At 42.0% G+C, this 20,277-nt stretch overlaps 1 protein-coding gene and 1 pseudogene across 2 annotated transcripts in view; both read left to right on the top strand.

Annotated features, from left to right (window-relative positions):
- Positions 1-20,277, top strand: part of LOC126299330 (FMRFamide receptor) — a 670,385-nt gene that overhangs the window by 377,031 nt on the left and 273,077 nt on the right. The gene's annotated exons all lie outside the window — the stretch shown is intronic.
- LOC126299721 (5S ribosomal RNA) lies at positions 6,773-6,890 on the top strand (annotated as a pseudogene).

Here is a 20,277-nt window from a genome sequence, read left to right as displayed (position 1 = left end):
TAGCCAGAATTTCAGCTGTTGTGACCTACAGGGCCCGTCAAACAGTTCTTGTGGTCTAGTTCTTCTGGAATGGTCAGCGACTGCTCGTCTTGCCACAATGTAGTGCTGAGTTGACTATAGACCACTCCATGTGCAGTCACTACACTACAGCCAACTAACTTCTAAATCTTCCGATACGATGCTCCCATGCACCTCATGTTAATTAATATACATCTCTCAAAGTGTAGAACCTGGCGTGAACGTCCACTGGGCTTGCGGTATTGCAATCTGTATCACATCTAGTCCCCATCTTGTATTCACCCCACTAGCTCACCTGACAAAATATTAGTCACCACAATGCGCATACTCAGATGAATCATTATGAATTTACAGAGTGCACAGCGTTCTAGTCTTGTGCTCAACCGAGTGCACACTGTCTCTACGTAGCGCAAGGCAGTAGCGATCAGTGAGACATTTGTGTTTCAAGCGCACATTTTACTTAAACAAGGCTAAAGAAGGGCGTGACAGAGCGACGAAATGGAGCAATCGTGTTCGGCCGTGCCCATGACTATACGTGTGTGAAGTTGGTGTTTGGCGGCGGACTTTTCTACAAGTCTACAAGCAGTGTTGTAACACACGTAACCACGAACACGACTTCAGAATTGTGGTCGAGAAAAGATACTGACTGAGAGGGATCGGAGAGGCGTTGCACGGCTTGTGGATCAAAATCACTTCCAAAGCCACCAGAAATCGCTGCAGGCACTGCATGAAGGTTCATCCCAATCTGTTAGCAAGAGTTCATACAGACGGGAACTGCGCACTATGAACATTTGTCGTCGGTCACCTTGCAACAGGCTACTGCTCACATAGTGCGCGAAGATAACAATAGTCAAGTTCATCGTGCTGTAAGAATACATGACTTTTTTCCGAAAACCCCACTCCAACCTAATAATCTCCATTGGCCTGCAAAATCACCTGACTTAAACCTCACAGAAAATCTGTGAGACACGCTGGATCTACCGGTAAAACGCTGACATCAGCATCCCTGCAAATTGGTGGAATAGTGCGATCAAATCCTCGGCTAGTGACTTAACATGGATGCAACGTGGCTGTACATTATGGACTCGCATCCTAAACGAATCCAGGCAGTTATCAAATGGTTCAAATGGCTCTGAGCACTATCGGACTCAACTGCTGTGGTCGTAAGTCCCCTAGAACTTAGAACTACTTAAACCTAACTAACCTAAGGACATGACACACATCCATGCCCGAGGCATGATTTAAACCTGCGACCGTAGCAGTCGCGCAGTTCCGGACTGAGCGCCTAGAACCGCTAGACTACCGCGGCGGGCATGCAGTTATCAAGTCCAGGGGGAGAGTTACACGGTATTAGATGATGCTTGTAATAATTTGTCTAATCCATTCAGCTTATGTAGGAATGATTTTCCTTCAAGTTAAGTACTGTAAGTAGGTTTGCATTTGAATAAAATTTTGATGAAAATGTGCCACAGACATGGATGTAAGAAAATATCTAGTTGCTAGCGTTCGGTCATCATGCAACAATTTAAATTTTCGTCTGTGTAGTTTTAACTGTTATGTTCAAATGTGTAAGTGTGGTAACATGTCCGATGCCAGCCCAATCCCCCCGCTGAGGTAATGTAAATAACGGATTAATAAATAATAATTACTAACTGCAAACCCACTTCATGATCAGTGCGTCTTGTTTAAACCCATGTCGGCCTACTATGTGTCAGGTGATAAAATCAGCATTAAACTTACGATTACAGCGTTCCCAGTAACCATGAAGACGGAAAGATCACGGGAACAACCGCTAAGGCAGAATAATAAGAGCTGTGTACACGGTATTATTTATTCTTTCATGAGCACTTAACCTCATTACAGAAAAAAATTGACAGTAGAACAATAAACGATCAGTTCGCAGAAGTGTAATCTGTTTTATGACGGCAGTACTTTATTCGGAGTTTCCCCTCTGTGGTAATTTAATGGAGTCTGTACCTGTAGAGCTTCTGCCATAAAAGCTCTCGGGTTTCTGGCATAGAATTTATGATACTAGAGAACTAGCTAGAGTTATCAGGAAAATGGGAGAAATGGTGATATTGTGCAACATGCGGCAGACAGCTACAGTATTGCAAACAGCATACTGTGTACTTCGTTAATGTGTAACACTCCACACGCGCATTTCGCTTCTGTGAGTTACTGTATCCATGTATCATAAGCCATGACGTCCGAACTGGCAATGGAACGGAGAAAAGTAACTTGTTAAAACTGCACAGACGCGTTACATTGCAATGTACAGTTCGGTACAAACGGATATGTAACCTTTGAAAATACTAAGCTGAATTAATGTGAGTTTTGTTCCTACGTTACGGTAGCCCATGTCTTGATATTTCGAACTAATAAAATATAAAGAAATTGCAGTTCTAGAAGAATAAAATATTGTTATAGATACATTGACTGTTTTAAGGTCTGCTGACGGCTCTAAAGAGAGAACCTGTTATATGTTCAGACAAATTAAAATGCGAGCAAGAATGTGGTTTCAGCAGACTTTTTAGATATTACATGTTCTTCTAGTACCACCTATATTGTAGGGAAACAATATTTTCGACTAATGTAGCGCCGATTATCAGCGGATTTACAGAAGGAGCCCAAACTAGTAATAAATGAGGATGGACTACACCCCTCCAAATGAGACTCCAGTGTCTTAATCATAATCTCATCTCGCTCGAGGCCACCTGCTTAGTGGAAAAGAGAGATAACACCATATAGCCGTATAAACATTAAGCACTAAAACACTGCGTTAGGTATTGGTTAAAACCAGTCTTGGTTGCAATTTTTTTTCAACTATGCGTTTCGCTTTATTTAGGCATCTTCAGGTTGATCTACATAGAAAACAGAGAACAAATAAATGTATTTACGAATAGCGATCGCGTTGTGCAAACTTGGATAACCCTAAAAGCATGTATAAACAGATCAAATACTGAAAGAGCAGATACCTTAATTTGGTATTTCTTAGAAAGATCCTTTAGAAAGTGTAGCCAAAGGGCATCGTCGAATACATCAAGCAACATCGCCTTCGTTAAACTCAGCAAAAACTAAAAATATAAAATAATAAAAACAGATAAGAAAATTCACCAGTGATCGGACACTCAGAAATGTAATCATATTGCAGAAGCCTTAGTGTACGGCCTTACCTTTTCTTGACGGACGCGAGTGACTCCAAGACCTGCATAAGTGGTTCCCGTTCACAGGAGCGAGTAACAGAATGAGATTGGGCTCAGGTAGTAAGCATAATGCACCACAGCGTCGTGTGCTAGTACTGACGCCCAATACAGAATCACCTCAATAGGTGGCGCTGCCACGCAGCTGCTGGCAAGAATGAGGGGACGTAAACTGAATATACATACCCACTAAAACTTTATAAATGTAATGCACATAAAACATTAATAAGGTGAAATTACTAGGAGCAGCACCTGCGTTAGGTTATTACGAGGTGTGAAGGACTCTGTGGCTGCTTATGATAACTGCATCTTGGCTGGATCACTTCGGGGACAGTTTCTGTCAGAAATCGCTGTTAGTTATCAAATATGATATAGCAACCTCTGTAGAAGCCGCACAAAAATGGTTCAAATGGCTCTGAGCACTATGGGACTCAACTGCTGTGGTCATTAGTCCCCTAGAACTTAGAACTACTTAAACCTAACTAACCTAAGGACATCACACACATCCATGCCCGAGGCAGGATTCGAACCTGCGACCGTAGCAGTCGCACGGTTCCGGACTGCGCGCCTAGAACCGCGAGACCACCGCGGCCGGCTGTGGAAGCCGCACGCTCGCGCACGCTTGCGTGACTGCGTGCGTGGGTGCCTGTGAGTGAGTGAGTGTGTGTGTGTGTGTGTCACTTCTGAATCACCCTTTAACCAAACTGTATTTATTTTATAAGGGCAAAAGCTAGAAAGTAGAGTTTTACTTCTTTCTTAATTTCACATTGTAAGCTTATTATAAGTCAGACTGAATGAATTTGTAGTAGTCAGGCAGCAGCAGTCCGCCGAGACACAAGCAGTATTAATGAAGTAACCGATTTTGTGACTTTTACGAGTTCTTAGCCTTTTCACTTTTACTTAATAACATGTCCAATTCTCTTTTCATTTTGGTGATATTCCCCACGGGAACAGGTCCACTGAATTCCCTCTTCCTACTGTCGTTACTGCAGCCGCACGATGAGCAGCCTACAGCTCCGTCAAGTTCAATGTACGCGGTTTGCATGCTACAGTGTGCCGCATGTTCTCCCGTATGTGACTCATACATGCCATCATCTGTGGTTCTGTGCACACCGCCTTGTGACACAGCTCAGCCTTTTGCTCATGCCTAACATTCACTTTGCTTCATCCGGTATGATTTCTTTTGTTTGTGCTCGTTATATTTGTCTGCGCTAATCTGGCCCGTGAAACACGTGGGCCTTAGTTTTCCGAATCATTTCGGTTTTGAAAATTTCGCTACGCAAATCGTCGATCGCGAAATGACATGTTATCACGACCCATGCCTCTACCTCTCTGTATCATATTTACTCGGTAATATTAACTTTCATTTTGCTCATGATGCTCAGGATTTTCCCTTCTCCGGGTGTTATTGTTTTGGCGATAATCACGGTTTCCTCTCCAGTGGTCCTCGTCTACCACTCTATCCAAAAAACGACGATAAACTTTTTGGCTACTTCCCACATAACATATTGAATCCTACAGGAACTTTATCCAAGGTTCCCACACTATTTCGGATTCGGTTCGTCTATTTCCCAAGTGTGTCAATTTTCGAAACCACATTTCGCAGAATTCTTTCACTGAGTTCTTGCCTCTGTTGTCATATAATCTGTCCATGATAAATTCCCGCCACAGGCAATACTGTTTTTGTTCTGACCAGTATTCCTCTATAAGTTTTTATTTAAATTCTTCAAATGACATTTCTTTCCTATCGAGATTTAGTTCCCATCTTTTTGCATCACCTGCCAAAGCGTTAATAACTTCATTGATCTTTTCCTGGTCCGTTACGTAATCAAGAAAATTCCTTTCACAATTTTTCAAAAAATCAAATGTGTGCTTCCGTTATGTCTTTTTGCCGGATCGAATCGTTCTTCGTCCTCCACCAGTTTGCTACAAATTATCCTATCAGTGGCATAATTCGGTTTTTCGCCTGACCTGTTGCAAGTTCGCGCCGCTGGATATTCAGTACTCGTCTTACACTTGTTTTACGACCAATATTTACGTTCTGAACTATATTCTAGTGAATCCTTTTGTGCCGACATTTTATTGCAGTGTTTACAGTGAGTGTTCAGTGTTGTGTGTCTTTTCCGAAGTGTTGCGAACGGCCATCATACTGTTGCAGGGTGTGATTTTATATCTCTTGCGAAGAGAAACTAGACTCTCGCCATGTTTTTTAATTGTCTGTCTACTATGTTACTTGTCTGAAGCCTGTGTATTTTATTCGCTTTGCCAACCCTTTGCTTTATGTTTTAACTTTCCCAAATTTGTCAGCCATTTTACAATTTAAATCCCCGTTTTATCACCTGCTTTTATTGATTCTCAACTTCTCCTTACATTTTAAAAATTCTGTAGGTTGCAGAGCAGCGTAATAAGCTGCTGCCAGCCCGCCCCCTTGGGGGGGAATCTAAATACAATAAATGAAAAAAAAGTGAATAAAACTGACGAATGTCCTGTCACCTAGCCCCATGTATAAAACTAGTTTGTTATACGTCACTCTTCCGTAACTACCGAACGTTAAGTCCTGTCATGGGAAAAGTAAAACTAACCTGCCGTGACACAAGCCAATGTTACCCTCTGAGAGAATTTGGGAAATTTTGACGGCGTGTTTGCCTAATGATGAAGGTATTGGACTGTAATTTTGAGCCGACCCGTGTGACCGAGCGGTTCTAGGTGCTTGAGTCTGGAACCGACCTACGGTCGCTGGTTCGAATCCTGCCTCGGGAACGAACGTGTGTGATGTCCTTAGGTTAGTTAGGTTTAAGTAGTTCTAAGTTCTAGGGGACTGATGACCTCAGATGTTATGTCCCATAGTACTCAGAGCCAATTTTTTGTTATTTTGAATATAGTGCAATGAATAGAAAAACTAAACAGGCTTTAACTATGGGGTTAATGAAGGTAGTAATATTCATATACGAATGGAAAATCGAACGGTCGCCCGCCCAATTAGGTACATTAATTTTAAAATATATGTTTAAGAGAATTAAATATCAGTTATTGATGTTACTTCCATTAATATTTCCCTTTGAATAGTACACAGGATACAAACGAACACAGGGCAATTTGAGCTGTGTGTAGCAGCAGTCACCATTACTGCATGTATTAGTAATGATAGAAAGGAAAATTTGTACCAAACTCACACTAGTAGGAGCTACATTCAAGATTGTTACCTGGAGCAGTACGGAAATGTTACTGCAAGAAGTGCAGGACTAAAAATGGCCTGGAGGGGTCCTGACTTAACTGACATATAAATACCACAAATAAAAATAAATAATACCACAGTTACACTCTTTATGCTCCCATTTACAGAAATGTATCAGATTTCGTTAGTAGCAATAATATTCCTATTACTTTTCAAATATGAGAAGAATATGGTGGGCACCCATAAACTTACATTGCATCACTAGTCAAACTCTATGATTATTTCAGTAGCAAAACTCAGTTCAACTAAATGTAATTTTTAGCTTCACAATGAATAGTTTATAGCTTTACTTTTTAAATAAAATTATTCAACACTGTAGGGCAACGGCCTTGCCGCAGTGGATACCCCGGTTTCCTTCAGATCACCGAAGTTAAGCGCTGTCGGGCGTGGCCGGCACTTGGATGGGTGACCATCCGGGCCGTCATGTGCTGTTGCCATTTTTCGGGGTGCACCCAGCCTCGTGATGCCAAATGAGGAGCTACTCGACCGAATAGTTGCGGCTCCGGTCAAAGAAAACCATCGTAACGACCGGGAGAGCACTGTGCTGACCACACACCCCTTCAATCCGCATCCTCAAATGAGGATGACACGGCGGTCGGATGGTCCCGATGGGCCACTTGTGGCCTGATGACGGAGCGAATTCAACACTGAGCTCAATTAAATACAGAAATTCGTTAATGATAGTAATCAAAGCTAAATTAAGTTTCAAATGAGTATAACTTATTTGCCTTTTTTCATCACCTATGAAGCAAGTATTTTAAACAGTCATATTTACACAGTCTGGCACTGGATTTTTGCAAAACGAGTTTTTGCAATAAGTTGAGAGTATTTTTGTAAAAAAGCCTTTAATAATCCTTGCACATCTCACAAACATAAATAACCAATAATAGGGCATATGAGACAGGATACTCGGTTTTATAAACAATAAGGAGGGGATTCAGCATAGTTTCATGGTCAGGATAAAAGTTATGGCTCTAAACACAGATTTATAGCACTAGGATTATTATTAAAATCACTCTCACAAATTAACTGGTCCATGCTCTGATACGTATGCATGAAGTTGATGGAGCAGTGGCGAAGGTGTGGTGGCAGGCGATGTGGTGGCTAACTGTATTCACGGCCTTTGAATGCTCTATACAGCTTCTTCTTGGCGACGGATTTTTAATGTGTTAAAGCCATTCCTAATTGCCCAGAGTACCATGCAACAACCAAATCGACATCCGAGGTAAAATTCCTTGCAAAGCGGCTTCCAATAGCCTCTCTTGGCACAGTCGATGTGTATCGTTCAACTGCTAGCCACTGACTGCGTACCGTTCACATCAAGAAGAAGCCCAGTTCGACCGACAAAATCACGTTTTACATCTCGCCACGCCACCTCCGTTGCGGAGCGATTTCCCTACATCTTTTACATTTTACAATACAAGTGCCCTAAGCATTAACCAGCTTCCATAATACAATGTTTTTCTTCTAAATATACACGTACTATAAAAGTTCATTAATTTAAACATCATTTAGCTTTTTCCATATATACTTTACAAAACTTTAAATTTCATGACGCATATCAATGACCTTAATCGACAAAGAATACATACTTCGTAATTACAGATACAGTTACATAATATAAACCTACTTCTAATCAATATATGTGTTACACCAAGATTGGCGATCTTTAACAGAAGCTCGAAATTTTGCGCGATCTTCAATGCGAGACCCTTATAACAGTTTCCACAACGAAACTTAGTCTCGAAACCTACCAGAAAATCCAAAGATATTTTGGTCCAATGTGAAGTACGTTACCGGCAAGTAACAATCGATGCCTTCTCTGCGCGATTGCAATGGAGGTACTATCGAAGACAGTGCTGCTAAAGCAGAGTTACTAAGCACAGCCTTCCGAAAAGCCTTCACAAAAGAAGGGGAAGTATATATTCCAGAATTCGAATCAAGAACAGATGCCAACATGAGTAACGTAGAAGTAAATATCCTCGGAGTATTGAAGCAACTTAAATCACTTAATAAAAGCAAGTCTTCTGGTCCAGACTGTATACCAGTTAGGTTACTTTGAGAGTATGCTGATGCATTAGCTCCATCCTTTATAATCATGTACAACGGTTCGCTAAGACTGGACAAATGCACAGGTCACACCAATATTCAAGAAAGGTAGCAGGAATAATCCACGTAACTATAGGCCCATATCGTTAACGCCGATATGCAGTGCGATTCTGGAACTGATATTGTGTTCGGACACTATGAATTACCTCGAAGAAAACGGTCTATTGACGTACAGTCAAAACGGACAGAAAACATCCTTCTTGTGGAAAACAACGAGCTCTTTTGCTGCATGAAGTTTTGAGTGCTACTGACAAGGGTTTCAGAACGATTTCGTATTTCTGGATTTCCCGAAAGCTTTTGACACTGTACCACACAAGCTGCTTGTAGTGATATGCGTATTTATGGAATATCGTCTCAGTTATGTGACTGGATTTGTGAATTCCTGTCAGAGAGGTCACAGTTCGTATTAACTGACGGAAAGTCATCGAGTGGAACTGATTTCTGATTTTCCCCAAGGTGGTGTTACAGGCCTTCTTGTGTTCCTTATTTATGTACACGATTTGGGAGACAATCTGAGCAGCCGTCATAGGTTGTTTTTAGATGACACTGTCGTTTATCGACTAAAAATGTCATCAGAAGATCGAAACAAACTGCAAAACGATTTAGGAAATATATCTGAATGGTGCGAAAAGTGGTATTTGACCCTAAATAACGAAAAGAGTTAGGTCATCCACAGTGGTCCTAAATGGAGTTTGTTAAATTTCAGCCCACATCTCGTGGTCGTGCGCTTCCCACGCCCGGGTTCCCGGGTTCGATTCCCGGCGGGTCAGGGATTTTCTCTGCCTCGTGATGGCTGGGTGTTGTGTGCTGTCCTTAGGTTAGTTAGGTTTAAGCAGTTCTAAGTTCTAGGGGACTGATGACCATGGATGTTAAGTCCCATAGTGCTCAGAGCCATTTTTTGTTAAGTTTCAGTTACACGATAAATCAGTCTAATCTAAAGGCTGCAAATTCAACTAAATACCTAGGAGTTAAAATTACTGACAACTTAAATTGGAAGGAAGACATTGAAAATATTGTGGGGAAGACCAACCAAAGACTGCGTTTTATTGACAGGACACTCAGAAAATATAACAGATCTACTAGAGAGACTCCCTACACTACGTTTGTAGTGTAGGCTCTTTTAGAATACTGCTGCGCGGTGTGGGATCCTTTCCAGATAGAACTGACGGAGTACATCGAAAATGTTTAAAGAAGGGCAGTACGTTTTGCATTATCGCGAAATATGGGAGAGAGTGTCACTGAAATGATACAATATCTGGGCTGGACATTATTAAAAGAAAGGTGTGTTTCGTCGCGGCGGAATCGTCTCACGAAATTCCAATCACTTTCTCCTTTGAATGTAAAAATATTATGCTGACGCCGACCTACACAGGGAGAAACTATCACCACGATAAAATAAGGGAAACAAAAGGTCGTACGGAAAGGTATTGGTGTTCGTTCTTTCCGCGCGCTGTACGAGATTGGAATAACAGAGAATTGTGAAGGTGGTTCGATGAACCCTCTGCCAGGCCCTTAAATGTGATTTGCAGAGTATCCATGCAGATGTAGATGTAGAAAAAAATTTATTGACTTGTTAAGCACCATTAAACGTGATTGTTGCTTTCGTTCCAGCGATTCCAACGCTAATCATAATTCTGCTGTGCAGATATAGGTTATAGATATCTTCCGACAAATAAAAAGAAAACGACATACCAAAGATACATATTGCCTGATAAAAAAAAGCGATGCACGCAGAAAGTAAGGAGCAAACCAAATGAAACTTCATGGTTGAGAGGATATGTGATGGTGTTGCTTTGATTACAAAATAGTCAAATTTTCAAAGAATTAGGCTGTGTGGCACAACGATACTGTCGCATGAGAGGTGATATATAAAGAGGCAGGATGTCGTTACGTACTGCAGTGCTGTTAGACATCTCTCAGTTTCTACCGGTAGTGACCTGAAGTCAAACCAAATGACTCCTCACTCCACGCCACCGTGATTAATACCGTTGCGTCTGTGCAAAACATTCGAACGATGAAACCTCTCCTCAGGCCACCGCCGTACTCGCCGACGATGCGCATCCGAGGTAGCTGAGAGCTGTGTTTCATTGCAGAGCGCAGTGCGATGCCATTCCTATAAGCAACCGACACTGACCAGTCACGGCATCACTCCCAAGGCAGCAGTCTGTGTTGTGATGCTGAAGACCGAACGCGCGTGTGACGGGAAATCCCTAGTCCAGCTGCTGCGTCTTCGACCAATTCTTTCATGGAGTTCTTTCATATTTTCAGGTGCCAGGTGCCTACGTGAAGCAGTTACGATGTACTTGTATATCGATCCCTCCTTATGTTGGTCAGATGTGGTCGACGGAAACCTTAACGACAAGTATGCCTGCCTTCACGTTTCCATGCAGTCCAATTTCGGGCCCCTATCAGCTCACAAGCCCTGCATAGCTGCATGGTTCGACCAGCCAGCCAAATGGAGACCGACTATGAGCTCTCTTTTAAACGCAGTCCGGTACCGATAACACCATGTCGCACGAGTACACGACATCTCCATATCTTTCAATGTGATCATTCGACATTTGATGCTGTCCACACTCCTTATATTATTGATGTACAGGTCTAATGTCTATTCTGTGCAATGGAGTGCCGAGCGGTTCTAGGCGCTACAGTCTGGAACCGCGCGACCGCTACGGTCTCAGGTTCGAATCCTGCCACGGGCATGGATGTGTGTGATGTCCTTAGGTTAGTTAGGTTTAAGTAGTTCTAAATTCTATGGGACTGATGACGTCAGATGTTAAGTCCCGTGGTGCTCAGAGCCATTTGAACCATTGTGATCTTCTCAAGAAATTTCAATCACCAGTTTTCTCCTCTGATAGCGAAAACATTCTGTTGACACCCACCTACATAGAGATAAATAACAATCGCGATAAAATAAGAGAAATCAAGGCCCACATGGAAAATTTTAAGTGCTCGTTTTTTCCCGCGTGCCGTTCGAGAGTGGAACGGCAAAGAGACAGCTTGAAGGTTGAACCCTCTGCCAAAAACATTATTGTGAACAGCAGAGTAATAACGTAGATGTAGATGTAGATGTGAGCAATGTATAGAAGGACAAATGAAGTGGCGCCATCACGCCCAAGAGACTACGCTATAGTTGATGGACTACTGTTTCATCTTCACTCATCCTTCAAAATGGTTCAAATGGCTCTGAGCACTATGGGACTTAACATCTGTGGTCATCAGTACCCTATAACTTAGAACTACTTAAACCTAACTAACCTAAGGACATCACACACATCCATGCCCGAGGCAGGATTCGAAACTGCGACCGTAGTAGTCGCGCGGCTCCGGACTGAGCGCCTAGACCCACGAGACCACCGCGGCCGACACTCATCCTTCATCGGATGGCGTGTGGAGGAGCATGGAAAGTCCAGCAGCAATAGTAATGTGTGCGTTGACGAACATCCATACACACTCTTGTGCTGATATACAAACACACTTTTCTGTAAATGTATGGGCCGGTTTTGTCGACGATTTTGTGTCTAGACCTTACTAGCCTCCTGATACAATTAACGAATTCGTCTACAGTTCATTCCTTCAAAATGTCATGCCACAGTTTCTAAAAGATATTCGTCAGGCTATGTGGTTTCAGCATGAAGAGGCCCCGACACGCGTTGCTCTTGATGTTAGGAACCACAACGAAGTATAATTAGGACGGCAGTGGTCTAGTCTATGTGGTCTTTTTTGATAGCGAGCTCGGTCACGAGATATGATACAAACGGACTACTTCTTCCGGCGGTATGCGGAGAGCCTACCTAGTTTACGAGTACCCATTCGATACTCACATAACTCCTGGAATTCTTTGGTACGTCTCTGTACACTCTGCCGTGACCATGGTGTTGGACAATTTGAACAGTACCCGTAAGACAACAGTTCTGCAGTTGTTACGTGCTGTACTATACACAGTGTGATAAAAATATACGTGTTTTATCTGAGGTTTGTTACATTATTCTTTGTTTCATGCTGTACGGTTTTGTAGCTGCGTATACAGGCTTCTTCATTGTTGAAGAGGTACTTTGACAGAAACAAAGGTGGTTGTGATAACAAACCGGATATTTCATAATAACGTTATTACTGCGTAACGATCCGCGAGTGGTCATGGATCCTTCGGACCAAAATTCACAAAAGATATCCCAGGACAACCCCTGAAATTCGAACTACTTCGACAAGCTCTTGGGCTCTCCTTCTACTTGCCCTAAAACCTCGAGGACCGGAAAAAATTCTGTTGCCTTATACATTAAAAGTTAAGTTCACCTTGTAAAACAGTTTATGAAAGTCTCGCTCAATAAACAGAGAATTTTTAAAATATCTCTACGACGTTTTTACACATCCAAAGCGAAATTTAAAGAATGTTGTCGAACCTGACAAGCGAAAGATAATTTTGTTATGGATCTTCGAATAAGAAATGACTGTGAATGGGAAGAAAGCTTAGATACTATTCAAGTAGCATCTTACCAACTTTTTAGACAGTAAAAATGTCTCACATTACATTTATATTTATGTCGCAGGCAATAATCTGGAAAATTTCAAGACGTTAGGCTGTTGAACATCAAGAGCCATCTATCTTTTCCTTGTGTCATTGTCCCGCATCGGCGCGGGGAGTGCAAGCTTACTGTTGGATGCTGCATGATTACTTTAGGGGGTGACCTCATGCCCTTCCTGTCGCCACTCCCCGTTGCACCCCCCCTCCCACCCCATCCCGCCCCCATCACTGTCCAGGACAGAATATGTGTAACGCGACTGTCTATTTATAGTGGTGTTATCCACGTAAAAAAGTGCGACCGTTTTTCTAAATGTTTACGAAACGTGTAACTAAGGCGGGTCTTAGTGCCCAACCCGATATTAATGTAGTCGGATGTGGGAAACCGCCTAGAAACCACATCCACGCTGACTGGTGCACCAGCCGTCGTCGTTAATCCACTGCGTGGACTCGATCGGAGTCCGGTGCCCCTGCCCGCATCCCGGAAGCTGCGTCCTAACACGGGCGGCTATATGGATGGGTCGATGAACATCAAGTGTCACCTTTCGAAAAGTCTCCTCGATTACTTCCATGAATTTTTGAGTGATTTCGGTGTAGAACAGGGTGTTTGCTCTTATCAAGACATCAATATAATGGGAATACCGTATCAAGCTCGTTTGAACAGCAGTACAACGGGAGAGTACAGTAGCTAACTTCAGCGATACGTACGACACGCAATTCTGGGACTAAAAGCTATGTTACAAGTCTTAAGAAAAAGAGAGAAAGGAAATATGAGCTAATGGATACACAAAAAAATGGCTCTGAGCACTATGGGACTTAACTTCTGAGGTCATCAATCCCCTAGAACTTAGAACTACTTAAACCTAACAAACCTAAGGACATCACACACATCCATGCCAGAGGCAGGATTCGAACCTGCGACCGTAGCGGTCGCACGGTTCTAGACTATAGCGCCTAGAGCCGCTTGGCCACCCGGCCGGCTAATGGATACACAATTACCATGTAAGATTACATGCCTTTTGCTAGTTTTATAATTTACAAGCAAAGCTACAACGTGGCAAAATGGTGTGTGATGAAAAAAAAAAACAGATGTTACATGCGGATTAAGCATCAGAAAATCATGTAATTAAGCTATTACCCAATAAAAGAAATAAAAATATAGTTTAGTTTACGTGTGTAATTATTAAGAAATTTCCAAATGTGATACTAGCCATTTCGTAAATCGAAATGAAAAATCATACTTTCCTGGAGGCTTAATTTACACTACATGGAAGTATCAACAGCAAAGAAATTTTCTTGGAGATTAAAAACTGTATACTGGAATGGGAGTGGATCACGGGCGTTTGGATTTTTCAGGGGTTTCCCCTCTCAACTTAGCCACAGAGCACACCTCAAATTATCTTCCTATAGGTGTGATCCTTATGAAACTATAGAATCTAGCCTGCAAAAGCCTGCTAGATTAGCATTCATAATAAAATACGGAATGGTTAAGTAGCAGCCTTGAGATTATTTGCAGAATGAACCCTTCATCTTGCATCAGGATTTCCAAGGAATCTTCTGTTATCAAAATATCAACATGTATTGAACTCGTACCTTTAATCAGCCTTCTAGAATATGTGTCTTCATAAATAGTCGGTTTTTGGCGTATAATGACGTATTAACTAATCAGTGCCCAATGCTTAATTTGATGTGAATTAAGTATTGCACACTAGTACACTCTTGCGTCTTAATAATCCTTGGTAAAAGCTATTCAAGTACGACAGGGATTCTATGAAAATTAATTAAAAGTACTGTCAGCATTTGCTTCTACATTTATACCCCGCAAGCCACCTCAAGATGTATGGATGAGGCAGCTCTGTAACGCTCTCACGCCGATTAAACGATTCCTCGACGGACTGCACCGCTCTTCATTGGATGTCTTCCCTTATATTAATCAAACTGATTTGGGTGCCAGAACGATGAACAATGCTCAAGAATCGTTGGAACTAGTGTTTTCTATGCCATTTCTTTCGTGGATAATTTACTTTTCTTCAATATTCCTCTATTGCCTCTCAGCCTGACATCTGTTTTCCTACAAAAAGTTTTATATGGCAATTCTACTTCAGGGCGCTACCGACTGTCACTCCGAGGTATGTTACGGTTGTTATTGGTTCCAGTGTTTTATCGCTCCTAGCGAACACCTGTTTAATGAATAATATGTTATATATTTTACGTTCATGGTCAAATTCCGTTATTTATAGAACTTATCAACCCTTCGCAGGTTTTCCGGCAGACGTTCTTCTGCGCTTGCATGGGACCTGTGGTAGTAATCGAAGACACACTGACACTTGCATCCCTTCATGCTTAATGTCTTCCCCAACAGCGATGTTATCTTTCAAAAGGATAACTGTCTGTGTCTAGGAGCCAGAACCGTGCTGTAGTGATTTGAAGGATATTAGAGGCAACTCACGTTGATGTATCGATGAGTGAATTCGCCTGATGAACATCCTTTGGAACCCGTCTGGGTCGCTATCTGGCCCCATGACCACGTACACAAATCAGCACCCCGTTATTTGCGCGAATTCATGACCTTTTCGTAGACACCTAATGCCACGTACTTCCAAAAACCTAGCAACAAACTGTCGTATCCCATATACGCAGAATCAGTGATTTATTTCGTTCCAAACACGGACAAACATTCTCTTATGCAAGTGGTCATAATGTTTTGGTTCATCAAAGTAAATTTTCGATAGCGTGCCTCTTGAAACACAATACACATCCTGTCTCTGGATTACGGAAGCATACACCACACGAGCACCAACAATTTGCCCGTTCCATTTTACTTAGCTGCAACGTAATCACCCGAAACTACACAGAACACTGTTCTGACCACTTACAACGTGCTGAAGACACTCCACAGGTGCCGTTCGCGGTTAAATATAACAACGCAACCTGCAGGCTTGGCTAGCGTCTGCATTTATGTCCAGCATGTATTCCTCTTGGTGTTTCCATGTTTTCTGTCCGACCCATATATTTAAAGGGTGATGCAGCTAAGACAGGCCACCCCAAATACATTCAGAATGGATAAATACTGTATATCGAGGAGCGATTTAAATGTATTTGTGTTATCAAGGTAAAGGAGACGACGGTTTGAAGTTTTATGACCTTTATTTGTAAACGCTGTAGTCCACGTAGTTGCTGACACTACAGGCAGGTGAACGCTATGGGTTTTCCGCCTCTTACTGAGACGTGAATGCCGGTCGAGGTGGCTGAGCGGTTCTAGGCGCTACAGTCTGGAACCGTGCGACCGCTACGGTCGCAGGTTCGAATCCTGCCTCGAGCATGGATGTGTGTGACGTCCTTAGGTTAGTTAGCTTTAAGTAGTTCTAAGTTCTAGGGGACTGATGACCTAAGATGTTATGTCCCATAGTGCTCAGAGCCATTTGAACCATTTTTTCAAAACACTCGTTCGAGCTATACTTGAGTATTGCTCATCAGTGTGGGATCCGTACCAGATCGGGTTGACGGAGGAGATAGAGAAGATCCAAAGAAGAGCGACGCGTTTCGTCACAGAGTTATTTGGTAACCGTGGTAGCATTACGGAGATGTTTAGCAAACTCAAGTGGCAGACTCTGCAAGAGAGGCGCCCTGCATCGCGGTGTAGCTTGCTCGCCAGGTTATGGATGAGGTATCGAATATATTGCTTACCTCCCGAGGAGATCACGAATGTAAAATTAGAGAGACTCGAGCGCGCACGGAGGATTTCAGACAGTCGTTCTTCCCGCGAAACGTACGCGACTGAAACGTACGCGACTGGAACGGAAAAGGGAGGTAATGACAGTGGCACGTAAAGTGCCCTCCGGCACGCACCGTTGGGTGGCTTGCGGAGTGTGAATGTAGATGTAGATGCAACGCGAATGCATCTGGATGAAACATTTGGTGAGAACTTGGTGAGGCACGGTGGGCTGGTCGCATAGCCTGCGTGTTCCCACAACTTGATTTCCATTGGTTTTTTTCTACTGGGGCGACCTGAAATCTGTTATCTAGGTATCACCTATTGGTACTGATGAAGAGCTGATAGCGCGCATTATGGCACCCTTAGATGCGATTCCCACTTTGCTAGGAGTGTGTGAAACAGTGCGAAAATAACTCCAGCGTCGTTGTATGACGTTCATTCTGACTGGAGGGCGTAATTTCAAGCACTTTTGGTAACTGTTTTCAAATGAAGGTTGTAAAACTTCACCCCGACTTTTCATTTACGTTGCTGCCACAAATACTTTGAAAACGGTACCCTGCGACCTGCTCGGAATGCATGTTGTGTGCCTACCCTGTTGGCGAGTAGCGACACCGTTCAAGGACACCTAGCGCTGGACGATAAGGGATGCACACATGGGGTGCTATGTGAAATATGCTAGTTATGACCTAGTGCTCTATATGTACTCTAATAAACCTACGGGCAGACATAGGCTAGATGTACGTCCGAAGATTTATTAGAGTATTGTTTCAAAATTTTAACTAAATCACTCAATAACTTTCTGAGATTTTTGCTAAAAATTCTGCCATATAGCTTGTGCCCGTCCAATCGTGTATCGGAGTATCGTACATGAAAGTGAAGTCAATCGCTGAAGAGTTCTTCGAGAGGTTTGCCTACAACGTTACACAATGACTTGTCTTTATATAGTAGTATAGATAACTGTTGTTAAAATCGAGCGTTTCTATAGTTAACTTAAGAATCAAGTGACCACAATCATGCATTTCTGAGGTGCTTTGTTTCTGATGATGCTACATACTTGATTACATAGCTTTACTCCTTATTTCCTTATTTTTTGTTTTTTCGAATTGATTATTGACCAGCTCCACCCAATTGGAATTTTATATTATTGTGTCACACAATAAACCAGTAAAGAAAGAACTGTATCACACATAAACGTCTCCACAAAAAAAAAAAATATCAATCACATACCTCACGTCATTATTGGTCTTTCCAAAACGTAAATTATCTTTATTAGTGTTGTTCATCCTATCAGTATCGTAATATGTAGAAATATGCCGATATCTCTGTTGTGTAAGCAATCCGCCGACCCTTTTCTGAAAAAACTGAGGCATAATTAGCCAAAATATTTGTGGGGTAATAGTTGAAATCAGATTTAAACATGACTATGCCGCGATTGAGTTCAGTTTCTCGCGAATAGGACATATGTGTAACCACTGCCATTCCTCATTTGCTATTATGTGTACGTATCGTTGAAATACGAAACACAGTAAATAAAATTCCGTTTCTTACTGGGTTGTTTTTGAAATCAGCATTATGCAAACACAATTAATTTATTTTTATTAGCTCGCCGGTGTGGTCGAGCGGTTCTAGGCGCTTCAGTCTGGAACCGCGCAACCGCTACAGCCGCAGGTTAGAATTCTGCCTCGGGCATGGATGTGTGTGATGTCCTTAGGTTACTTAGGTTTAAGTAGTTCTAAGTTCTAGGGGCTGATGACCTCAGATGTTATGTCCCATAGTGCTCAGAGCCATTTGAACCATTTTACTTTTATATTTACCCAGACATGTTTCGACACCAATGTGTCATCTTCTATGGGTCAAATTTTTATATCTGTAAAGTAAAATCAAACATTTACAATAATTTAGCTGCTGTAAGCCCAAGAAATAAAATACTTGCAACACAGTACAGACGAATCTAAGATCTAAGAACACCTCTGCAGACAAATTCTCCAAAGCTGGAATATATCAGCTAACCTGCAGTTCATGCCAGTCGGTCTACATAGGCCAAACATGCAGAAATTTCAAAACGAGGTACTCTGAACATGTCAAAGCCCTAAGTATTGATAGAACACACTCCACTTTTGCAGACCATATAATACAAGAAAACCACCACCCAAAAAACATTGAGACTGATCTTAAGATCCTCAGCGAAAGCAACAGTCTCTATCAAAAATTCACAATAGAGGAGAACTACCACACACAAAAAGTAATAATACAGGGAAAGAGAGACCTGAATGAAAATACAACACTGTGCAACAAAACACTGTTTGGAACGCTCAACAACACAACACAAAAACACAAGAGGAAAAAAAAGCTACTGTTTTCTTGGTTCCCTCCCCATCCCTCTTTCCATCTCTCTCTCTCTCTCTCTCTCTCTCTCTCTCTCTCTCTCTCTCACACACACACACACACACACACACACACACACACACACACACACACACACACACATTCAAAATCAGCACCATAACAACGAGAAGACGACGATGAACAAGTGAGCAACGACAATAACATGACACCTCTCACTAAGTGTGTTGTCAGAAGTGTTTGCTCAGATCACATTCCGCCATATTTTGTGTAAGTGCATGTGAGGTGAAGAGTAGTGAGCGGAAATTTGTGAGAAACTGAATGAAAACAATGCACTAAATAGTAATAGATTGAGACAACAGCAAGGGACACGAAACAGGACGGAAAATGTAAGTACAGAAACGTACATAATCTCTACCCTCGAAACAGCTCTCCAAAAAGACGCAATAATTTTCTACATAGATAGTTTGCACATGACATGCTGTCAAATAACGAAAAAAAACGACGACAACAAGCACTAAAATCGATGCATAATAATACAGGTCAGTTAGCGATGTAATTTTAAGGTGAGTGTCTAAACAAAACAAAACAAACTGCATATGTTGTATTTTTTAGGCCCACAGCAGTTAAAGTATTACAAATGTTATATTGTACTTTACAGAAATAAAAATTTGACCCACAGAAGATGACACATTGGTATCGAAACATGTCTGGGTAGATATAAAAATAAACTAATTGTGTTTCATAAGGATGATAAGGTTGATTTCCAAAACAGCCCAGTTTTTAAACCGCAAACACGGAAGAACGAAAAGAGGAACCTGAATGCTTAGTAAAATGAGTATCCGTTTTTACCTTTGCTTTAGACCTCACTGCAATGGAACTGCAAGATAATGAGGAAATTTGGACTTTTCCGCAACTATTTCAGGGATCGGAATCCCAACACGAATACTCCGCTCAGTGATATTTTCCTTCTATTGTTGAAGTTGATTGTTTTAAGGCAGTGTGGGGACAGGGGGATAGCACAAGTCACGGATAGCTCGATGAATGCTGAATCCTTTATTTATTTCCCAGTAATTTGATACAAAAGACTAGTGCTTACGTCAGGCGGTCAGTGAGTGGACGGCATCGAACCCACGGT

Source organism: Schistocerca gregaria, chromosome X (genome assembly GCF_023897955.1).
Source record: "Schistocerca gregaria isolate iqSchGreg1 chromosome X, iqSchGreg1.2, whole genome shotgun sequence".
Classification (NCBI taxonomy): domain Eukaryota; kingdom Metazoa; phylum Arthropoda; class Insecta; order Orthoptera; family Acrididae; genus Schistocerca; species Schistocerca gregaria.
This window is presented reverse-complemented; position numbering and strand designations above follow the sequence as displayed.